The following is a 13,443-nucleotide window of genomic DNA, read 5'->3' on the forward strand; positions in this document are numbered from 1 at the left end:
AGCTTGCCCATACACAGGACTTCGGGGTCCATTAGCCATGAACCATCCATGTATCCCTGCAACCCCACTTCCCCCAACCCAGGCCAGATGTGCTGCAATGACTGGGCCCACCGAGTCACCTATAAGTGACCCCAATTAAATGATTCTCTGCAAAGAGGGCAGGAAGCATGTTTATAGCTGCTGTCATTTTGGCCTTCTCAGTGGCTGTTGTCCCACATCTCTAAACAAGAAAACAGAAACCACCACCGGGCCAACTCCTCAGCTGGTGCAATTCAGCAAAGCTCCGTTGACCTCTGTTTCACCTATGCAGATTTAAACCATTGGGGGATCTGCCCCCTTGCATTTTGTTTCACAAGCCTATTCTATTTCACATTTTATTGCGAACACCAACCACATCACCGAGAACCGTCCATTAGTTTCTCTGTTCAATGTAACTTGCCTACCTATCAGGCAAAAAAGTTAATGTAATCTGCACCTATACTTTCTTCCTAATGCACATGGCTGCATCTCTTCCTAGTCCAGTTCATAACCTTGAATTCTAATTCATCCTCATTGAGGAACTCACTTTTTGCAATACCTATTTTGTACCCTTTTAGTGCACGCTTCCAATCTGAGCATTATTTTCCAAAGCTCCTAGCACTTAAACATGAACAGTTCATTTAATTTTCCTTTTATTTCTCAGTTTAATCCATTTAATTTTATACTTTGGTTCATCTTATATCAAGGTCTAACATAACAGCTCATTATATTTAATAAGTACTAGAACCAGGAAAGTGCAAAATTTGGGAAAAAAAGAAACCTTTATCCCTCTTCTCATTCCCCCCTTTCAAAATCTGATCCAGAATAAAACCTTTTGAAGGGCTCTGTTAACTTCTAATTCTCCATTTGGGGCGGCGGGGGGGGGGGGGGAGAGGGAGGAGGAGAAGAAGAGAGAGAAGTACTAGGAGTTGGGAAGCTCAGAGTTCTATTCCTGGCCATGCCACTGACTTAGTGGGCGACCTTTGGCAAGTTACTTACCTTCCCTGTGCTTCAGTCTCCCCATGTGTAAAATGGAAATGCTTACTGAGGTCACAAGGGTAACAGGACACTAAAAAATGTATTAATATTGGTGAAGAGTCTCAGATAGCCTCTTCTACCTGCATCATTGGTTACACAAGGCTTCATCTACATTCCCAAGTTTTGATCAGGACTAGAGACCGGTCAAAGTACCGCAAAAAAGAGACTGTTCTTGGTGCACTTCTGCCCTGATCACAGCAGTAAATAAGTCTTGCAGCAATATATAGTCTCATATTGTGAGATTTCTAGCTAGCATCTAAGGGCCAAAACCCTTATGCATGGCAGTGTAGGGTCATGGCATATAGAAAAAAAATCAAAACAAGTTTAGGACAGCACAAACCTAGGATATGAACTGCACTTACCGATTCGCTCTCCCTAAGGTAGGTTGCTAAGCTGCTAATGGTAGTTACCTTCTTGTAGTTGTACTGATTTGCTGAGAAATTACTCCCCCCCCCCCCCGCCCCGTTTTACATACTCTCAGTAACGGTTCAGAAATCTGAAGTTGACATCAGATTTGTTATTAGCACGTAAGATGGTCTTGCCTATCTTTTCCGAAAGGGTAATTTAATGAAGCAAAGTGTAAGCAGGTTTGTGTGTTTTTTTTTTTTTTTTTAAACTAGATCCTTCACTGCCACTGATGGACTTCTTTTAAGATCCAGTTAATAATTGTCCCTGTAGAACTAAGGCGCCAAATGCTCATTCAGCTACAACTAGCCAAGAGCCAAATCCTGATCTATTGAAGTCATTGTTACTTTGGCCATCGACCAGGATTTGACTTCAAGTTTCTTCACCATCTATGCTGCCCACAACAGGGATGTCAAGTAAAAGTAAAAGTACTGTCAGGTGGCCTGTTGTGTGTGTCGGGGCTCTTTCTGGGGGGACTGTTTGCTTTTCACCTCCGCTTCACTGACCCAGGTCCAGCCCATGTCACTATATGAAGAACTCTATTTGGTAACATTTTTTAAAGTTGCCATCCTATTCTCCTGGACCCTTACATTTCCACCAGTCCTGCAGGGGGAAATTCTGTTCCACGCTGGTAGTAGAGACACTGAGCTTGATTCTGAATTCCATCCCCCCCCCCCCCCGCCTTGGGCAGGAAATAGCTCTTTTTTACAGACAGCTTCCCCTATGGGAAGTAAAGAATAGCTGTAAACAATGAACTCCAACTCTTTTCTCCCACAATGTTGTAGGTAGGCAACCAGGGTAGCGCACAGCCCTTATGCCAGTTCTGCACAGACTGCAGAGGCTGTCAGCACAGGGAAGATTTGGGGGTGGTGGTGGTGGTTTAGGTCTGGTTCCACCCTTTTCAAGGCCCCTTTTTGCTGCCAGAGTGGCATACAGATCCTTTGTGCATCTGAGAATCAGGCCCTTCCCCTGCAGGACATATGGGCTTTTAAAGGATCCAGAACTGCACTGCGTAGCTATGCTACTTCCTGCAGCTATTTGCTTTTTCCTTGTAGATTTCTCATCTAAACATTGACCAGGGCCAACACTCTCTGATGTCAGACTATCCAGTCACTGCCTGAGTCTTCCTGATTTCTTCAGCTGAGCGACAACTGAATATGCCTCTTGTAACTTTGCAGTTCCGCAGAATTAGAACACTTCCTTCTCGTAGTAGGTTTTTATTCGTTCCCCAGTGGGATACAAAGTTCTTGTTTTCATATGCAGTTGCATAAGCATTTGCTTTTCTCCCCCACGCTCCCCCCCATAGTAACTGTACTCTGCTGTCAGCTTCAAACAAAAACATCCCTCTATTTGTAGGAGCATATCTCCCTCTCAAAGGTTGTAAATAGTTTCCTGGTACATAAGAATGTAAATCCTAAAAGATGGGGTTCCACTGTACTGTTGAACATTTCCTGGTGTCTGTTGGTTTGTGATGAGAATTGCACTCTGCGTTGCCCCTTGGTCCATGTGAGACGTTGACTAAGGCCCTTCTACAAGTAAATTGTTGTTGAATTTCTGGCAGTACTCATCTGTCCTTGGAGTGCAGACCATGAAGTACAAGAGTTTGCAACAAAAAGGAAACTGCTTGCAGTCAAAAGAAACTATTTACACTGAGCTAAAAAGAAGAGACCACACAAAAACCTGTACACCTGCTTTTGCCCTCGGACAGTGGAATAAAAATACTGAACCGGCCTTCACCTGGCCTTGGAGATAGTAAGGGTCAGTAGACTGGTTAGTTTCCAAGCGCTTCTGGGCAGCGCTGTCTTGTTTGTACAAGTTTAGCACAATAGGGACTTGACCTCTAGGCACTACTACAATATTGCTATTGCTAATAAGATAATAAGGGACAGAGCCTCAGCTGGTGTAGACTGGCATAGCTCCATTTTATTCAATATTGAAGAGTTTTGCTCAATGGGTTGCCAGTTCAAACTGAGCCAAGGTTCTGGAGCTAGAACCAGACAGATTCCTCCTCGAGGCAGCTCCAGTGAAGTCAACCGAGTTAAAACAAGGAGGAGGAGTTAGGCCCAAAGGTTTAGTCATCTGTTGGGCCAGATTTCCAAACTAACAGAGCTCAGCACATTGGGTATCAGGCTTCTTTTGAAAACGTTATGCTCATGACATACACAGAGGGTTAGAAACAAAGCAAACACGCTTCCTAGAAGACTGGAACATAACACTACTTGATTTCCAAGAATCCAGAACTCTAACACAATGACCAGAGAACGTGAGTGCGTGCACACAGGCCTGCCAAGGCAGAGGCGCGTATCTTCACCCACCTTCAGTGGCGGATTGAGAGTTAGTGGGGCCTTGTGCACAGCTTCATTTTGCCCAACCCCTCGGGACCCAGCCAAGAAGAAAAACCAATCTCCCCCCTGCCCCCCCTTCATCCTCCTCGTCCATTATAAGTAATGGGAAGTAAATGAAAATAAAGTGAGGTACCTTGATTGGTGTAGGGGGTTGGGGTGCAGGACAGGGGCAGCATGGCTCTCAAATCGACCGGCACACCCCCCGCCCCGGTAGTGGCTCCTAGGCAGGTGGAGGGAGGGGAATCTCCACACACCGCTGCCTGCAAGTGCCACTCCCGCAGCTCCCATTGGCTGCAGTTCCTGGCCAATGGGAACTGTGGAGTCAGCGCTCAGGGTGGGGACAGCGTGCAGAGACAGCCCCCCGCTCCCCCCCCCCCCCAAGGCCATAGGGACATGCCCGTTGCTTCCAGGAGTGAAGTGGCACGGAGAGAGGCAGAGCGGGTAGGGAGCCGCCTTAGCCCTGCTGCTGGCGCGTGTCTGTGAACCCCTTGGGGAGAAGGGGGCAGCGGGTCTCCACGCACTGCCTGGGGCAGGGGCAGCACACAGAGCTGCCTCCCCAGCCCAGGGCACGGAGAGACATGCCAGCAGCCGGCCGCTTCTGGGAGCGGCGTGGGGCCAGTGCATGCCGGCAGCGTGCCTGCCTGAGCCCTGCTGTGCTGCTGGCTGGGACTCGGGGGGCAAGTTGTCAGATATTTGTCCTGCATTTTGGTGGCCCCCCCTCCCATCGTTGGGGGCCCCCCCATGACGCCACCACAGTTTGTTTCATGGTAAATCCACTCCTGCTCACCTTGCTCCAGATGGACTCTTTTGCAGACTGACTGCCGAAGACCCAAATCGCATCCTTCCCTACAGAGCCCTCAGCCTGCAAGCAGGACCAAGGGCCTTAAGGAGACCACTATGAATTTTAAGAGTTTTCAATGCACCACAGAAAATCTGCCCACAGGTATCACAATGGGAGCTAGGCACTGTGAAACATCTGGTCCTTGTTTAGGTGCCGAAACAGGAGCGGAGCACTTCTGAAAGAATCTGGCCTGACTCGCCCCACTGAATTTCTTCAGTTGTCAGAGTAGCAGCTGGGTTAGTCTCTAAGGTGCCACAAGTACTCCTTTTCTTTTTGCGCATACAGAGTAACAAATTTGAGCATAAGCTTTCATGAGCTACAGCTGCATGCATCCGATGAAGTGAGCTGTAGCTCACGAAAGCTTATGCTCAAATAAATTGGTTAGTCTCTAAGGTGCCACAAGTACTCCTTTTCTTTCTTCAGTCGTGTGTCAGTTTACCACCACTGAAAACCAATGGAATTGCACCCGTGTTATACTGGGGAACAATTCAGTGGGGGAAGCCAGTCCCGTTTCTAGGAATGCACCACAATAATATGGTTTTACTCAGCCAGCCCTGACCATGCCAGTCACTAATGTTCTGGTGCTTGTGAAAAGCTAGCAGCCCTGGAGACTGAACTCCTTCAGTTATCCACAGCACAGGTGCCCCACGGACAGCAGAAGCTTCTCCCACCCCAGCAACATGTATCAGCCACTGGCTGGTCAGGTGGCTACCTCTTTGGGTGAGACCGGTCTTTGATTCATTCCATTCTTGGCCTCTCTACTGAGGCTCCCAACATCCACCCATTGCAGCAGTGGGTTTCAGGGTTGACATCTGTGCCACTAAGAGTTGGGACTGAGAATTGGAACCAAGAGTCCTTTTCCATAGGCCATCAGAGTACAATAGATGGCAATATTTTTGGGTTCCTATTCCTAGGAATGAATTTGAAGTGGAGAACTAGAGAGAAGTGATGTCCGATTGTGGATACCATTCCCCTGGCAATAGGTCTATAGAACACAAGGATCAGACATTTCAGTTAAATACCCTTGGAGAAAGTCACACTGTGCAGATGCCAACAGGGGGTGATGGTGGGTACACATGTCCTTGTACAGGCATGACAGGTCTGCCATCTGGGCCCAAGCCCCAGAGGAGGAGCTCGAGGCATCGGACTCTATAGCAGCTTGTGTTTTTAGCTCTAGGGGTCCCCGGTTCAATACCTGGCATGTCAGCCAAGAGAGGCCATCACACCAGTAGAAAGCCTGACCACCATTAAAGGCCTTCTCAAGTCCTCAAAAAACCATTGATTGTGAGAAGCATAAATCCTTAGTGAACCTTCTACCCTTATTCACCAGGACTTTACCTGGCATTCATCTCTTGTAGTGAAGAAAATCTTACAGGTGGGTGGGTGAAAGATTCATCTGGCTTTGCTCTTTGGATACAATGTGTTAGCTAGATTACAGAAGAGACTCTAGCTGTCCATATTTTTAAATCCCAATGACCTCTAACTAGGAGAAATAATAAGAGGAAAAACGTGAACCCAGACAAATTCATAGCTACAGGGCAGGGGAAAGGAATGTGTTCCTTCAACATATGAGAAAAACATTGTAACATTCTGCATGCAATGTCTATTTCCCTTTCAGTCCTGTAGCTGTTATGAATTATATACACAGTAGGTTAGTGCTTCTTTTTGATGGGGGTACTTTGGCTGTTCTAATTTTTATTGTTGGTGCAATACATGGTTTCCTCTTCGCAGAATCTTTCTTTAATGCCATGGTCCTCTCCTACTGAGACATCTCTGAGCAGCATTAACGAGAGGAAGCTATTATTTTTCCACCCAAGGAGCATAGAGTATTTTACAAGATAGGGAAGTATAATTATTCCATCTTAAAGACATGGATGCAAGAGTGAGGTAATGGATCATACAGTGAGTAAGTTGAGGGATTAAAAAACTCAAAGTATACTGACTTTCAGTTTCCCCAATTCTAACCACTAGACCACATTGTCTTAGACGTGTAATGGACCCATCTAATGGAATATATAATTCCTTATACAACAATGGGCCACACTGACCTGGCAGGCAGCGTGGTCTAATGTTACTACCACCACTTCAGGAAGATGCAATTTTAAAAAAATTCTGGTTATGGCCCATTTTTCATCTAAAGATGTAATTGTACCAAAATGAAGGCAAATGGAAAGGCTATCAAAACTCTAGCGTGTTCCCCAAAACAAAAATGTTTCCTTTGTTCAGCTGTCAGCAAACAGCCCAACAACAATAAACCAAAGAATCTAACAAATACCAAGCTCCTTTTAATATGGAAAAAGTTACCCCCAGTGTCTCAAATAAAGTCTGAGATGAAGAAACCCCATGCATCTTGAAATTTATGACTATAATAAAAGTGTTGTTTACTTTTACTCAGTTGCAAAGTTCCCTTTGCTTGATGTTTGGTTCATTTTGCAGCAGGCGAGAGACCAAAGCTCACGTCTTGTTTGGAGAAAGATCTGGAAGAAGCTCGCTGATTTGAGTCAGCATTGGGGGGGGGGGGGGGGGCGGAACTCTTCCACACCAAGAATCAGAGCTAAAATTAATGAAAAAGTGGAGACCACCACAAACACAGAGGACACATCCCAGTAGTTAGGGCCTCAGCCTTACACTTAGAAGACATGGGTTCAGTCCCTTGCTCTGCTACTGACTTCCTACGTGGCCTTGGGCAAATCATTCAGTCTCTATATGTGTAAGTGTAAAATGGGGAGAAAAAGCATTTCCTTGTATTACCGCAGGTGCTGTGAGGCTAAATACATGAAAGGTGTGAGGTGTTCAGATGTTATGGTAATGGAGCCAGATGAGTACCATCGATATACAAAGGATCAAATCCTTGCCAGGTATAAATTAGCATATTGCCATTGACTTCAATGGAACTATGTTAATTTATAGCAGCTGAGGACTGGACCAAAGACTGAAGCATCTCTTAAGAAACCCTGCACATCCAAACATGCTTAAGTAATGGTGCCATTCATGATCTTGTGTGTCAAGTCAGGGTGAAATTCAATCCTCTGCAGAGGCCCAGCCCAAGCAATGCTCCAGTCCTAGCCTGAGGGCCTAACTGTGACTTAGGTGGTGGATAAGCCTGTGCTGACCCTATGCAAGGAGATGCATTTCACTCAGGTGGTACTCCAGACTGATTTCTCCATAAGGGCAGCTTTGTGTTTGGTTTGCCTCCACGTTTCCCGGAGCAAATCGCAATGAACGAAGATGAAGGTTGTTTAAGCACAGGCATCTTTCCAAATCTTTTGCATTTAGGGATGAATCTAGCTCCCCCCTCTAATTGCATGTGGCCACTTGGGAGCAGTATCCCTGCCATCCCACAGCGCAAGAAGGAGCAGGATTTGAGCCCATGCTAGGGGCAGACACCCCCAGTGTGAAGGCAAGCCAGGAGGTGGCTTCTGCGCTACATTGAAGGAGAAAGGAGGAGAGTGCATATGCAAAGCAGCCACGTGCATGGATCTTTCAGTCCTCCCCACCCGATGGATAGAGCCTACAAAAGGTTTCAGCAGCCAGCAGCAGCAGCTCCACTCTCACTCAAAGGGAAAGACTCCTTCCCTTTCTATGGGGATCCCTGCAGCCCAGCTACTGAGGCCAGGCACTGGAGTATGGCTTTGGGCCGTACACAATGTTTATTTTGTTGGATCTTTTCTACTGTAGAAAGGGGAGTTCGGCTTCCCCTGGAAAGGTCACACATCATCCCTGGAGCTTCCCTTTGACTCCACACACCCCTTAAGGAACCAGCAGCTGTGTAAGAATATCTCAGAGCAATGGCTCTGGCTCCCTCCTGTGGAGACCAAAGTTGCTAATCCCCCGACCACCTCCGATTTATACAAGATTACCACCCTTGCCTTCAGGTTTCTTAATTCTTGAGTGAGGGATGCAGTGCTTTGAAGAAACTAATGCTCAGTTACCAAAGCTACCTTAGGGTTTACTTGACTAACCAACTTAAAATCAAAGCCTAATAAACTAGGAATAAAAATCTTAGTCTACTTCCCTTGAAAGTTAGGCCAATTACAGCCTACTAATAGTAGTAAATCATAGTAGATAGCTAGAATAGATAGAAGAGGAATAGGGAGCAGAGAGAGAAGGAAAAAGAATACTCTAGTGAGGTGGGTCACTTCTTTTGTAGAGCACAAGTGCTGGAAATCCTTCCTCCTATGCCCAAATTTCATTCCTGATCCACAAAGTATTAGGTTTCAGAGTAACAGCTGTGTTAGTCTGTATTCGCAAAAAGAAAAGGAGGACTTGTGGCACCTTAGAGGCTAACCAATTTATTTGAGCATAAGCTTTCGTGAGCTACAGTATGCATACTTTCCACAATATACATCCGATGAAGTGAGCTGTAGCTCACGAAAGCTTATGCTCAAATAAATTGGTTAGTCTAAGGTGCCACAAGTACTCCTTTTCTTTTTACAAAGAATTAGGGTATGCTTACTCTATAGGCTAGTATGTATGTGCGTATTGACGACATGTACCTATGCACACATGTTTCCTTGTGGTATACCTGTTAAGTCTGTGGGTCCAAATTGAAAAACCCCCATACCATTCTTCTATCGTCCACTGGTCTAGATAAAAAGGTCCTAGATGTGCATGGGTACTTACCTATTTAGGTAACAAGATGTAGGTCAACTTTGCTTTTGGGTAGAAGGTCTTAATATAGATGTGCTAACTTTGCTTTACCTTAACATACAGGATACGGCCTGTAGGTCCCTTTGCATTACAGCCAAACTTACTTTTATATAAATCTATAAACCTATTACAATAAACCAAAATACTTAAAGCTATAAGATATATTTGCAAGCAAGCAAGCTAATCCTATAGGCTACAGAGCGCATTCTTCGCATGCACCTCACTGTAGTGATCACTGGATGGCAGCAAAACACTAAGCTGGGTTAGATCCTCAGGGGTGTAAATTGGTGCAGCTGCATTGATATCATGGAGAGCAGAACTGCTGTTTGACATAACTGGAGCAGTGTAGATTTACACCAGCTTAGGATCCATGACCATCACCATGTCATTTGGGGACATATTCCCCCAATAATATTTGTAATTCATAACAAAAATCCAAAGAAGCGTAAGAAGGGCCTAGCTCTTCCCTGCCTTGGGTGATGTAAAAAGACACCATTTTTCTTTAATCAGTGGTTTGCTCTCACCATGCACCCTTGGGACCACATAAGATGCAGGGCAATAAAATGCAGATAGTCTTTTATACCCACTTTGCACAGGTGTCAGGGACTAGGCTGGGTGCATGTACATACAGAAGCTGGCAGAAGAAGTTTGTAGGGGAAGGTTGCTAAAGGTCACCTGGGTAGTCTGGGGCATAGCCAGGAATAAAAGCTGCAAGTCTTTATTCCCTGTGACCTACTGCTTCCTTGTGAAACAAGCACCTCAAGATGAGCAGTTCTGTACACGAATATGCAGTGTAAAGTATTTGCTAGTAACCAACATGAATAATAAAAGTTAGGATCAATCTTCATTTGGTGTAGATCTGTTTAGATCCATTGATGTCACTGTGTAAGTCAGCTTGGCTCCAGTCTGAGAATCCTCCGTTTACCTAGATACTAATAAATAGCATTGGGACAGATCTCTAGTTGGGGTAAGCTGGGATAGCCCTCCTGAATCCAGTGGAACTACACTAATTTACATCAGCTCAGGACCTGGCCCAGTAGGTCCATTACTCAGGGGGTAGCATGAATCATGCTTTGATTTGGCCCTGGGATGTCAACTTATTTCTTGGGTTTTCTTCAGTTTTTTCTCTCAAAACTTTGAGAGACTTGGCTAATGACCTGCAGACAAATAATGAACCAAAGCCAAAAAAAGCCAAAGGAAGGAAGAAGTTGAAAACATAAGCAATGGGTAAAGGTATTTTCTCTGGAATGAGATCTAATTTTTAATACCTGTATCTGAATAGGTGGTGCACTACCCACCCCTAAAAAACAAAAAACACACAGCTTCTGGTATTGTCTTATTGGCACTGCATTTGTTTTTACTGCGGAGTCAGTACTGGACTGAGTTCCTGAAAAGTCTACTCCTCTGTTTGTAGAGACCAGGTACAGTGAGGGTGGCAGCAGGGCAAGATTCTCCTAGACCTCCAGCCACTGGGAACTGACTGAGGCCCACCAAAGTAATTTCACACAGGCCCTCAAGCAGCTGCCATGGTAACCACTTTTAGAGGCTGCCTCTTGGCCTGGACCGCATTAGCGCCACAGAGGAAGAAGCCTACACTGCATTACCAATCCGCTGAGCTGGCCTGTCCCCTGGCTTGTTTTGAAACACAATATGGGACCCATTAGGCTGTAGTGGATTATTGTGAATAGCAACTGTGTCTCAAAAGACAATGGTGAGAGTGCCAAGGCTGTTGAGTTACTAGGTGTCCAGCTCCAGCATCACAAATGGCGAAGACATTCCATTCTTGAGCAACCAGAAGATAAAGCCAGTGCAGCACTAGTGCTCGAGGCCTGCTGCACTTTCTTCTGGGTTTGCCTCGCTCAGCCGCCTGGCTCCCTGGTACAGTTAAGCCCTCAAGCATAGCCTGTTGCTATCTGCATCTTCCCAGCTTACAGTCATTTTCAAGTGCCTCTTCCCAGTGTCCTTGAACTTGAGCCTAGGTTAGGCCGGTGGCCTTGGAGCACTGTGTTATGTACTTCCTTGTCTAATTCTGCTCTAGCCTTTTAATTCTGTGGCATCACTGAGACCTGCTGGGATAAATCTCATGACTGTAATATTGGTCTAGAAGGATACAGCTTGTTCAGGAAGGAAAGGCAGGGGAAAAAGAGGAGGTGTTGCATTATACATCAGTAATACATACACTTGTTCTGAGGTCCAGGAAAAGATGTGAAGCAGACCAGTTGAAAGCCTTTGTACAGGTAAAAAGGGGATAAAAATAAGGGGGAGGTCATGGGGCGGGGGTCTATTATAGAGCATCAAATCAGGGAGGAGGTAGAGGAGGCATTTTCTAGAACAAAAAACCCAAACAAGACAAGTCCCTTTTCCAATAGATGTCTGAGTGAATAAAGAACCCCCGCCACACACACAAATTTTCCAATAAGTCCTTGGAATGTATTGGGGACAACTTTTTTCTACAACATGGAGGAAGTAACTCAAGGGACAGCCATTTTAGACTTGCTTCTGACTGACCAACAGGGAGGAAGCAGTAGCAAATCTGAAGGTGGAAGGCAATTTGAGTGAAAGTGATCATGAAATGATGATTTAGTGATTCTACGGAAAGGAAGGAGCGAGCAGAAGAAGAACACTGGTCTTCAAAAGAGCAGTCATTAAACTCAGAAAAGCAAGTTTTTCTTCCCATGGGACCGAAGGGAAAAAAGGAGTCGAGGAAAGCTGGTAGTATTTCAAGGAGACAACATTAAAAAAAGCACAACTGCAAACTATCCTGATGTAAAGGAAAGATAACAGGAATCCTACAAAAAGTGGAAGGGAGGACAAATTGCAAAGGAGGAGAAAAATAAATAGCACAAGCATGTAGGGACATAATCAGAAAGGCCAAGGCATAAAATTAATTAAACCTAGCAAGAGACATAAGGCAATAAGAAGGGGTTCTTTAAATACATTAGGAGCAAGAGAAAGATGAAGCGAAGTACAGAACCACTACTTAACAGGGAAGGAGAGCGAACAACTGACATCAAGAAGTGCAGCGTTTAATGCCTATTTTGCTACAGTCCTCACTAAAAAGGGTTACACACAGACACACACAGCACAATATTAACTTTAACGAAAAGGGGGAAGGAACACAAGCCAAAATAGGGAAAGAACAGGTTAGAGAAGTTGGCAGGACTTAATGAAATTCATCACAGGTGCTTCAGCTAGTTCCTTGAGTTCTCAAAGATAATCGCTAATGGTTTTGCGATTACGTATGGAAAATGGGTGAGGTCCCAGAGGGCTGGAGAAGGGCAAATGTAGTACCTACCTTTGAAAAGGGGAGCAGAAAGGACTTTGGTACCGGTCAGCCTAACTTTGATGCCTGCTGTCGTTTATGATGTTTGTGTAGTGCCTAGAACAGTTGGGCCAAAACTGGTTGGATACGTCAGATGCTACTCTGAAGCAAATTAAAAACTGGAAAAAAAGCTCCATGAGCGTCTATTTTATATTGTGACTTTTTATTGGTCATTTTTTGTATTATGTTTATGACCTGATAGTCTAAAAATCTGTAATATTTGGAAAGCTCCTTGAACATTGCAGCTCTTCTCTTATTCCTTGTACACAAGATTATCTCTGCAACCTGGTTGAACTGAACAAACCTAAAAATGAGTATAAAATCAAATTGTTCACAAAATCTTTGCCTATACAGTTAATTTGCTGAATAACTTGTATACAAGCAAAAATCTGGCTTTAGTGAATTTTGGCACACAATAAAAGATTTACACTAATGAGTTTACTACTACCTGGCAGTTTAACCCACATGCGTCTGGCAATCAGAAGCTAGGGACACCCAGAGCATGGGACTGCATCCCTGACCCTTTTTGCCATTAGCCATTGATGGACCTATTCTCCATGATCTTACCTAATTTTTTTTTGGGGGGGGGGGAGGGGAACCCCTTTAGCTTTGGCCTTGACAATATCTCCTGGCAATGAGTTCCACAAATTGACTGATTTGCATGAGAACTACTTTTTTGTTGTTTTTAAAGCTGCTGCCTATTAATTTCTTTGGGTGACCCCTAGTTCTGGTGTTATGAGGAGGAGTAACCAACAACAACACTTCCTTGATTCACTTTCTTCAAACCATTCACAGTGTTATGAACCTATAATCATATCCCCTTA

The sequence above is a fragment of the Lepidochelys olivacea genome (genome assembly GCF_965140295.1).
Source record: "Lepidochelys olivacea isolate rLepOli2 genome assembly, chromosome: 26".
In the NCBI taxonomy this organism is placed as follows: Eukaryota; Metazoa; Chordata; order Testudines; family Cheloniidae; genus Lepidochelys; species Lepidochelys olivacea.